Below are 9,261 nucleotides of genomic sequence, written 5' to 3' on the forward strand. Positions count from 1 at the left end.
CACTGATAAAACAATTTAAGGTACTGTGATGGCCAAATCCATGGCCACACTCCTTTGTTGGTAATTCTTTTTATGCACAGTTTATTTTTTCATATAAACACAGCAACACTTTAGTTTCAATAAAAACATTTATTAGTTGATTTGAATGCATTCGTTCTATTTGTTAGCGCGCACATTTAGTTAGCATATGTATTTATATCAACTTAAAGTTAATTTTGTTTGCTTACGATTAATTCTGTTTGTTTTCCTGCTGGTACTTACCTGCCTTGCAGTTGCCAGACAAAGGATGGGGGCCAGGACTCAGCAGACTTAAATGCTGATTGGACTGCACCACTAGTTCCTGCTGGCAGGGGGAATTTGTAGTTTCTTTGTTTAGATAAGTTTTGTATTTAAGTAAATATTAGTATTTAAAGTTTAATATTTTTTGATTTTCATTTTTGGGTCTTTAGTTTAGCCAAACTTAGCTGTACTGTTATTTGTTTTTGTGTTATTTGTAATTGTATTCTGTTTAGTTACCCCTATTGTGTCTTTATTGGTCTGATCAGCCAGTATATAAACCCATGAGTGTCATTTCTTTGTTAGGTCAGTTATGTTTGTTTGTGCAGCCAGTTTGTTGACATTTTTTTTTTTTGCCTGAGTTCAGTTTTGTTTCTTTTGCCTCTTTTATGAGCTCAGTTTATCTTTTGTTATTTATAATCTTTGGGTTAAAATAAAAAACCCTATTTTTCTATTATGTCCTGCGACTCCTCCTGTTTTTTAACTCGGTCCATCACAGGTACCATAAAGAAGGCAACTACTTTTTTACATGTTGTGGCTTTAAGTGAGCTAAAGTAAGACTGTATACACTTTTCTAGACATCATTGATTAACCAAACATGGTAAGCTACTGTTAACAATTTTTCAAACCAAACAAACAAAAAAGAAAAACAGAAAAAACAGGACTTTTCCATTCCATTTCCCCTTTATAAGATACACTTATTTCAAACTTTGACTCAATGCTCCACATCCGTCTTATCATTCTATCAGTAAGTGGAAAAAACTAAATTCAGTCAATGTTCAAAATTAAATACAAACTATTATTAATTCACCAAAGTGTTGCTGCTTGGATCCATACATCGACAGATTGATTGCTAGGTATGTGCTGTACAGATAAAGTCAGATTCTTAGAAAATAATGACAAACACGGCAACTGAAAAAACACAGCCGGCATTTGCAGAGATAAAAATTTTGCTTTCTCGCACGTCCATCTAAAATATATGACAATTAGCATTTATACTGATGTTTGCCTTTCTTATAAGTGGGATGTATAAAGTAATTGGGATGTCCCCCTAATGTCTGTTTACAACCTAGCTCTATTATTAAAGAAGCTTTCTGGGCACAAAAGAGGTCCAGGTGTATGTGTCAACAGCAAAAAAAAAGAAAGAAAAAAAACGTATTTCACACACTCACACACCCGGACACACACACATACACTCCCAGGTGCGCTCTGTGTTAATACCTGAACTGAATTCACAACAAGTTGAAACAAGAGCTAAAGCCTTCGCTGCAACTGTGTGAGCAAATGTGCGTGTGTTTATGTGTGTGTACGTGATTCCCATCCCAGCATCATGTGATCTTCCCTATGGGCAGTCATCCTGGCTGCTGCCACTCAAAGCCAAGCTTAAAGGCTCAAAACACTAAGAGACCAGGATAAGCCTGCTGCAGCTACCTTCACTTGTCACAGTGAATGAAACACAAAAGGTCCAGGATAAAATAACTGTTACCTATTTTTACAGCCACTTATTATATCAAACCTTGTAATGATATAAAACACCACGGCCACTTAACATGTTCAACAATAGAAGCCAGCATGGTTCAGTCGCATCTATTGGAAGGAGGTTGGAGAAAAATGAAAGCTTAGCTGCACAAATGAACAAAATGAAAACATATAAACACTACCTATATTTGTTTAACTTTCCCGATGGAAACACATGGTATACAGATGCAAGGATAAAGGGTGGTTAATGCAGAAGTGTGTGCATCAAGGTTTCCCCCTGCTGGATATATGAGGCGAAATGCAAAAAGGAGACTTCAAATCTCAAAGTGCTGTAACTTCATGTAAAACAAGTAAAATGTTATATCTAATTAGGGCCATTATGGATGCAAGGGAAGAATTAAGAGTCCCTGTTGTGTGCTCTTCTGTTGCTGTCCATCTGCTTTAAAGTTTACAGTAATAAGTGCTTTTTTAAATGTACTGTTGTCTTTCAATCATTTCAAACCAGTCATTCTCCTCTGACATCAACAAGGCAATTAATATTTTTTTTTCTTTTTCTGGTCATTTTCTCTAAATCAGATCTAATGCTCCAAAAATCAAAGTTATGCTGAAAATCTGCAGTCAGTCAGCAGTTTCTGAAACATGCAGACCAGATATCTACTCCAACAATAATGCCACTTACTAAGCAACTTAGCTTTTCTTATTTGACCCTTCTGATCAAAAGTTTGTATTTCAAGCGATTCTGTTCAGTAAGTCTCAATACCTACATATGTTGATTGTTGGAAATCTGATTGACTAGTGTTAAAAAATGAAAATATTTGACTAATAAAGTGACAGGTAAATAGGTAGGAACCAAGAAAACAAGAGGCGGTCAGATTTACTGCCTTCTGCTGTTTCTCTTGCTCAGGTAAACCCCCCCATAGGGGAAACATGGAGCAGGCGGGTCCAAACTGTACCAACCTACCTCTTAATACGGTTCTCATAATTTTACCTGGTTAACATAAACTAAAGCAAAGCACAAGAAAATTTAATGTTATCCCCTCGGGAATACCTTTTCAAATACAGTAGAAAGTGTTCCAAATAAATCTTTTAAAAATCACATTAAATCATATTAGAAGTGACTGTTAAATATCCCAAAGCACATATTAAACTTTACTTGTTTTTAAAAGCTCAAACACCATAATCAATAAAAATCAAGTCACATCTCAAACATTTTTTCCATCTATGCTATTAGTGAACACTTAAATATAGAGATAATATTCAGAAGACTTTAGCAATACAATCTTCTGCATAACTGTTTTCAGATAAATCAAACTCAGTTTGCACTGTTGTAAATATGCATCAACTCACCACATCACACAGCATCTTTAGCCTCCTGACAAGATAAACCTGCCTTTGCAATGCTTCTGTGGTCAGGTTGGACCGTAACATGTGACCTCTGTGCAGCCAGGTGACCTTTCTGTGCAGCCGGACATAATGGAGGACCGAAGATGCCCTGCCTCTTCCTCCTCCACTTCTCTTTCTCCACTTGGCCTTCTTTACTTGCCATGCATCTAACAACAATCCAACAACAAATTCTCGCCCTGCCCCTCTCTCTCTCTCTCTTTTTTTTCTGTCATGACTATTCATTAACCAGACCAACAGGTCCAGACTTGCCCACTTAAAAATGACATGAGACCAATATTCAAAATCGGAAAGACACAAAGCAGAGGTGGGGTTGGAAATCGGGTTTTGAGACAAAGATTCATAAAAGTCACAAGATGAGTCATGTCAAAATGAGACCTGCAATTATTTCCCTGTATTAAAAAGAGATTTGCTGTTTATTTTTTCCTCATGAACGTGAAGTTTAACAGGTGCCACCTGCCGAGCAATCACCTGCAAACTTAATGTGCTTGCTTGTTAATGCATCTGCACACAGACACACACACTACCCAACAGATGGGTAGTGTGCGCTCCACAGTGGAGCAGCAAGGGGCACTGTGGGATTTCATGATCCCTCCCTCAGCACATAGACACGCACACACCCCTACATACACACACACACACACACCCACTCACAGACCACCCCACAGTCCCAACAGATCGCTCAGCAGAGAAACAGAGAGGGAAAAACCTGCTGAGGAGAGGGAAACTATATAGGTGGGAATTCTCCCTGAAAAGGAGGGAAAGGTGGAAAACACACCAAAAGAAAAGGCTAAAACTGTTTATGTATAAGAGCAATAAGCAGGAGAAAATATTATTTTATTTATCTAAAATAATCTTTCAAAAAACAAATTAAATTATATACTTCTGAAAAGCAAAGCAACACTCGTGTTCCTACCATGACATTGTCGTTCATGTCTCTGATGTGATAGACGTCCATGGAGACCTCCGCACAGTTTCGGTGATTCCCTGGCGTGCTGGTAGATGGAACCGGGTGCTCACCTCGCTGGCTGCTTGGAGGCAGCTCATAATAGGTGCTGTCTGGCTCTCTAGGTGGACAAAAATATCATGAATATGAAATGTTCACGAATAAAGTACATTTATGAAAAATTCAACCTGTAGCCTATTTACTTTCACGAAAACAATAGGGCTATTTTTTTCTTTATTTTCTTCAAACATGTTTTACAACCTTAAAGTATTTTAAAAATTTGTAATCAGCATAGAAGATTTTGTGGCAAAAACCATTTAAAATAATTATTTTGTTTTACATATCTTGAACAAGAGATTATAAAATGCCATCCAGGATCCTGGGTAAAAAAAAAAAAAAACACTTCGGTTTTAAGTAATAAATAGAAATCTTGAATAAGATGCTAACTTTGGCATTATCAGTCTGATGTGATGTAAAGACATGTTTTATTACTATCTCAAATCAATAGGTAGACATCATAATAAAGAATGGGAAAACTATCTGAGGCACAATTGAAACATACAGTAACTCTTTTTTCCAACTGTTCAAGTCACCCCTAAACAGAATGGCTCCCTAAGTGATGTGTCATCTCACCCACATCAAAACTCCTATTAAAACACTACTGGATTATTAGAAGAATAATTCGGCTGGTAATGTCATTTATTAAAAGCCTGGTTTATGATAAAAACCACACTTCTTTATATTAAAGTCTGGTTGATTATAGAAAGTTAATAATTAACCTTCACCATCAGAAAACCTTTGCATCACAACTTAAAGTGGACGCAACATACGTCTGTTTTTCACCTCATTGCGTAATCTGTAAAATGAATTGCCATAAAAGCAATGAGTTAAAATGAAAAAAATAGGTTGCTTTAATAAAAAGTATGATCACAGAAAGCAGTCATCAGCAGGTGCTGACTCACAGAGAGCTCCACAGGTGCTCCAATGTGCCTCCTTCCTCAACAACAGCGGACTGGGACATCTTAAAGGACGGGCAGTTTGATGAGGGGCAGATCGCACTGCGAGCCACAGAGATATTTCATTAAGTTTGCATAATGAATGGTGAATATCTGAAATAATAATTGAGTAGGAATGCATGGATAATGCAGAAAAAAAAATTAACATTCAAATCTCCGAAACAACCACTGGGGTGTGATTATTTTATGGTAGAGCAATTTTGGTGCGAGTTATTTGCAAAGTAGAATCAAAGCACTTAACTCATGTAGAGCTTTGAGACACAGATAGTCAGAAATATAAATTATTTATCCACATCAATCTTTGGTTCATCATAAACGCCTTAAAAGAGACGTTTGGTGGAGAGCAAGTCTAAGACTCTTTATAAAGGGTATTACAAGTGCTATTGTCTACTTGGTCCATTCACCTCTAAAGTCTGAAACTTGTTTTTGGAAATGACATCAAGAACAACTAAACCGATTTATCGGCCAGCCTATTTATCAGAGCCAATTTCCCTAATTTTGAGAGATCGGCCAGTCTTTACATATGAAGCCGATCCTATCCACCGATCTTATCTAGCTTGGCAAAGATCTAAGAATCAACCACTGTCTTCTTTTGCTCTCCTTTGAGAAAGGTTTGACTGACTGATCGGCCCACCAGGTTATGTCTGCACATTTATAATTAACAATAGTGACCCCACTGTTACCAACTCAACAACTTTCTTGCTATATTGAGCAACATTTCAGACAAAAAAATTGGCATCGGTCAAAATCGGAATCGGCAGGTTAAGTTTTTTGAAAGATTGATAATCTGTGATCAGAAAATTGCAATCGGTGCACCCCTACAAAACTGTGCTCTATTTCCATCATTGGTGATTCTTGCGTGATTGCTGCTCTCACTGAGCCCCTCCTCCTGTGTCTGAGACGGAGACAAATATTGAGCTATTTTTGAGGGAAAACTACATTTCTTAATAAGGTTCACAAACCAAGAGTTTGCTTAAAATAATCTGGAGTCAGTTGGAAAAGTATTTATTAATTGTATCTAGATGCTTTAAAACTATTGTGTTTTTTAAAAACAGAAAGAAAAAAAACTCTCACCAATCACAAACTGAGTTTTTAAATGTCTGTTCAGGACAGAACAATCTAGTTTACATATTTCAGATTTTGAACTACAGATTATCAAATACACACTAGATTTCTTTAAAAAAAAAAAGGAAGCGCTTAATTCACCAATTGCAATCTTGAATGGAAAACACCTGCAGCCTGCAATGATCAGTGGACAACAGTGACACCCGATGAACTGTCTGTGCCAATAAACAACAGAACATTTGCTTGATTAGCAAGTGCTAACTTCTTTTGCATACCGCCTAGTAGAGAAAGACGCTCTGGGCGAAGAGCCATACCAAGACGTTCCAGCGCCGTGCTGTCCTTATTTTAACACGGCTGTTAAGTATAGCTGTGGTGGTGCACGGCCTACTAGATAACGTGTTTAGCGCGGTAGTTGTTACACAAAGTTTTCGTCGAATGAAATAGTGGAAGGGGTTCAACACACACGGGAACACAGAACGCCTTCATTCACGTGTGATTGCACTCATGTAGCCCCAGCGAGGTGCCACAGGGCGCCAGGGGGCCTGAGCGAGTCCAGACCTGCCTCACTCATCGCCTTTTCCATTCCAAGGGGAAGCCTATCCTCCCCGGTTTCTGCACCGCATCCTCCTGTCCTCTTTTAATATGACTCCATCACACACATGGCTCATGGCAGAAACACTATTGCGCCGCCGTACCACTCCAGTTTTGGATCACACTGAACAAACTGGTTTTTATTACTATTTCGCTCACTAATAAGTAGGCCTATAGGCCTATATCTCTTGAGTTGTAACGTCTTTCTACGTGTTTCCAGCGGCCTACATTTGATAAAGTCGCAAAAACCAGGCTTACCGCGAGTGATGATGATTGGATGTCTTGACTTTTCGTTTAGTCTCCAGTTTGAACATGCAGAAATTGATCGCAGTTAAGACAGGCTGACATCTTGATGGGCATATTTGTTTGTGAAAGTTTTTTAAGAGCCGCGCAGCAGCGTCGCGTCTAGTTAGGAACCACAGGACCTGAAAAATACGCACTACAACTAAATAAGTCCCAAATCTTAATGATTTAGCAAATTCTCCGAATTGCTAAAAGTGACTATAGGACTGTCTGTACAGGACACAGTCGTCTTTACTTTGGTCTTCACCGAATCGATTGGAGATATGGAACTTCCTCGGTAAACATCCGCGAAGACTGCTGAGCCAAAAATTATTTTAGTTTTTTTTTTGTTTGTTTTTTTTGTAATGATTAAAAACAAAACAAAAAAAACACACCAGAAATGCCCACAAGGTCTGAAAAACAATAGCAATTGGCTGCAGTAAATTCCCGCTGTTCCAGCAGGGATCTGCCGCCGCGGACAGACGCAGGTCCCTGATCGGACTGTGAGAGCAGGTGGTTTGGAAAAAAAAAAAAAAAGTCTTACCAGAGGAAAAAGAAAAGGTTCTAAGCGCTCTTTGGCATCATAACTTTCATAAATAAATAAGTAATTAAATAAATCAAATTATTCTGCATTAACATTTTTACTGGATGTGCACATGTAATATTAATCAAAACACACTGATGAGCTGGTGAGTAGTACGAAGTAAGGTGAAGTCTCCAAATACAACAACAAAAAAATGGCGGGCAGTTTTTGTTGAATAAGAATCAATAAATTTGAAAATGAATTAAATATTTCAGTCTCTTTAATGTATGCTGGTCTTACGCAGAAATTTTTTAACCGGCCTCTTTGCGTCTTCACTCCACGGTTACAGCGACCATGACAACAAACATGGCTTATACGCGCACCTTCCCTTCCCAGGGGTTATTTAGTGCGAAGGAGAAAAAAAAAAGCGGTCTCAAATGAGAAGAAATTAAATTTAAAAATTGTTTTAGATGCAATCAAGTTAGGCCCAAGTGAATTATCTCACTTTGGATCATTTAATGTGCTGCTTTTCTTGATGTAAGATCTGAGCGCGTTTGAAGTTATTCATATTTTAATGTTGTTATGAAATTTGGACGTTAAATCCCAGCCATTATTTATGTAAGCTGTGTCTAAACTTCTATCTCAGGTATATATTTCAATAAAACAAGTTACCCTAGATTTTCGTTTATATCTATTTTTAAAAGTCCATATCAAAAACGACGCTATTACTTCTATTATTTGTGATGTTTAACACAATCGGATGTATTTACTGTTGCTATGAGACTAAGCAACATAAAAAGGCTAAATGCGCACTATATGCAGTCCTTATCAACAGCTATCTTCACCACAGTTATTTAAATAAATAGCTTTACATTTAAAGGGAAATTAGCTTTCCAAAAGTCTGTTTTTTTTTTCATCTTTTCTTTTTAAGTTATTTAAACAGAAGTTGAAATATGAAGAAATGTTAGGCCTACCTGAAGGTTACGCTTATTCCAATCCAAACAACCAGGAATGATATTGCACAGAGAACCAGTTTGTTTATCGAACATGCCAAGAAAGTGACCCTCCATAAAAATTGGCAACATGGAAAAGGCAAACAAACAAAACATATATCGACCGAATTTAGCTCTGATAAGAGGGAAAGGACTTCATTGACTTTTCAGAGAAGCTTTATGAACTGGAGAGAGGAGGGAAACTGATTTGCATCCTCTTCAGAGAAGTGATGGCTTCGCTGATCGACACCGAAGAGAAGGAGGCGAAGCGTCTTTTTTGCGCTGAGGGAAGCAGAGAGGGGGTAGCGCGGTTTAGGCGCACACAAGCGGGAAAAAACCTTGTCACCTTTCAAGAAAGAAAATAGATGTAGCCTAAATAAAACCTGCTTAATTTATTTGTATAGACATGTTTGGTTTGATATATAAATTACGAAAAGCCATTAATCAAACCATTTGATATGTTATACACATGAGGACGGCATGAACACTGTAAAACAAATTAATAGACTGCAAAATTTAAAAGAAATTTGCCTTTTCATGGGAATAAAATACTTCTGACAATACGTTTCTTTATATTTGGTCTACATGAGCATTTTGACTCGGGCAGAGAAAAACAAAACAAACAATCTTTTCTTAAACTACATTTCCCATAAGGCGTTTCGGTGAAAGGGAGCGCTGATTGGACAGCAC

The sequence above is a fragment of the Xiphophorus couchianus genome, chromosome 1 (genome assembly GCF_001444195.1).
Source record: "Xiphophorus couchianus chromosome 1, X_couchianus-1.0, whole genome shotgun sequence".
Taxonomy (NCBI): domain Eukaryota; kingdom Metazoa; phylum Chordata; class Actinopteri; order Cyprinodontiformes; family Poeciliidae; genus Xiphophorus; species Xiphophorus couchianus.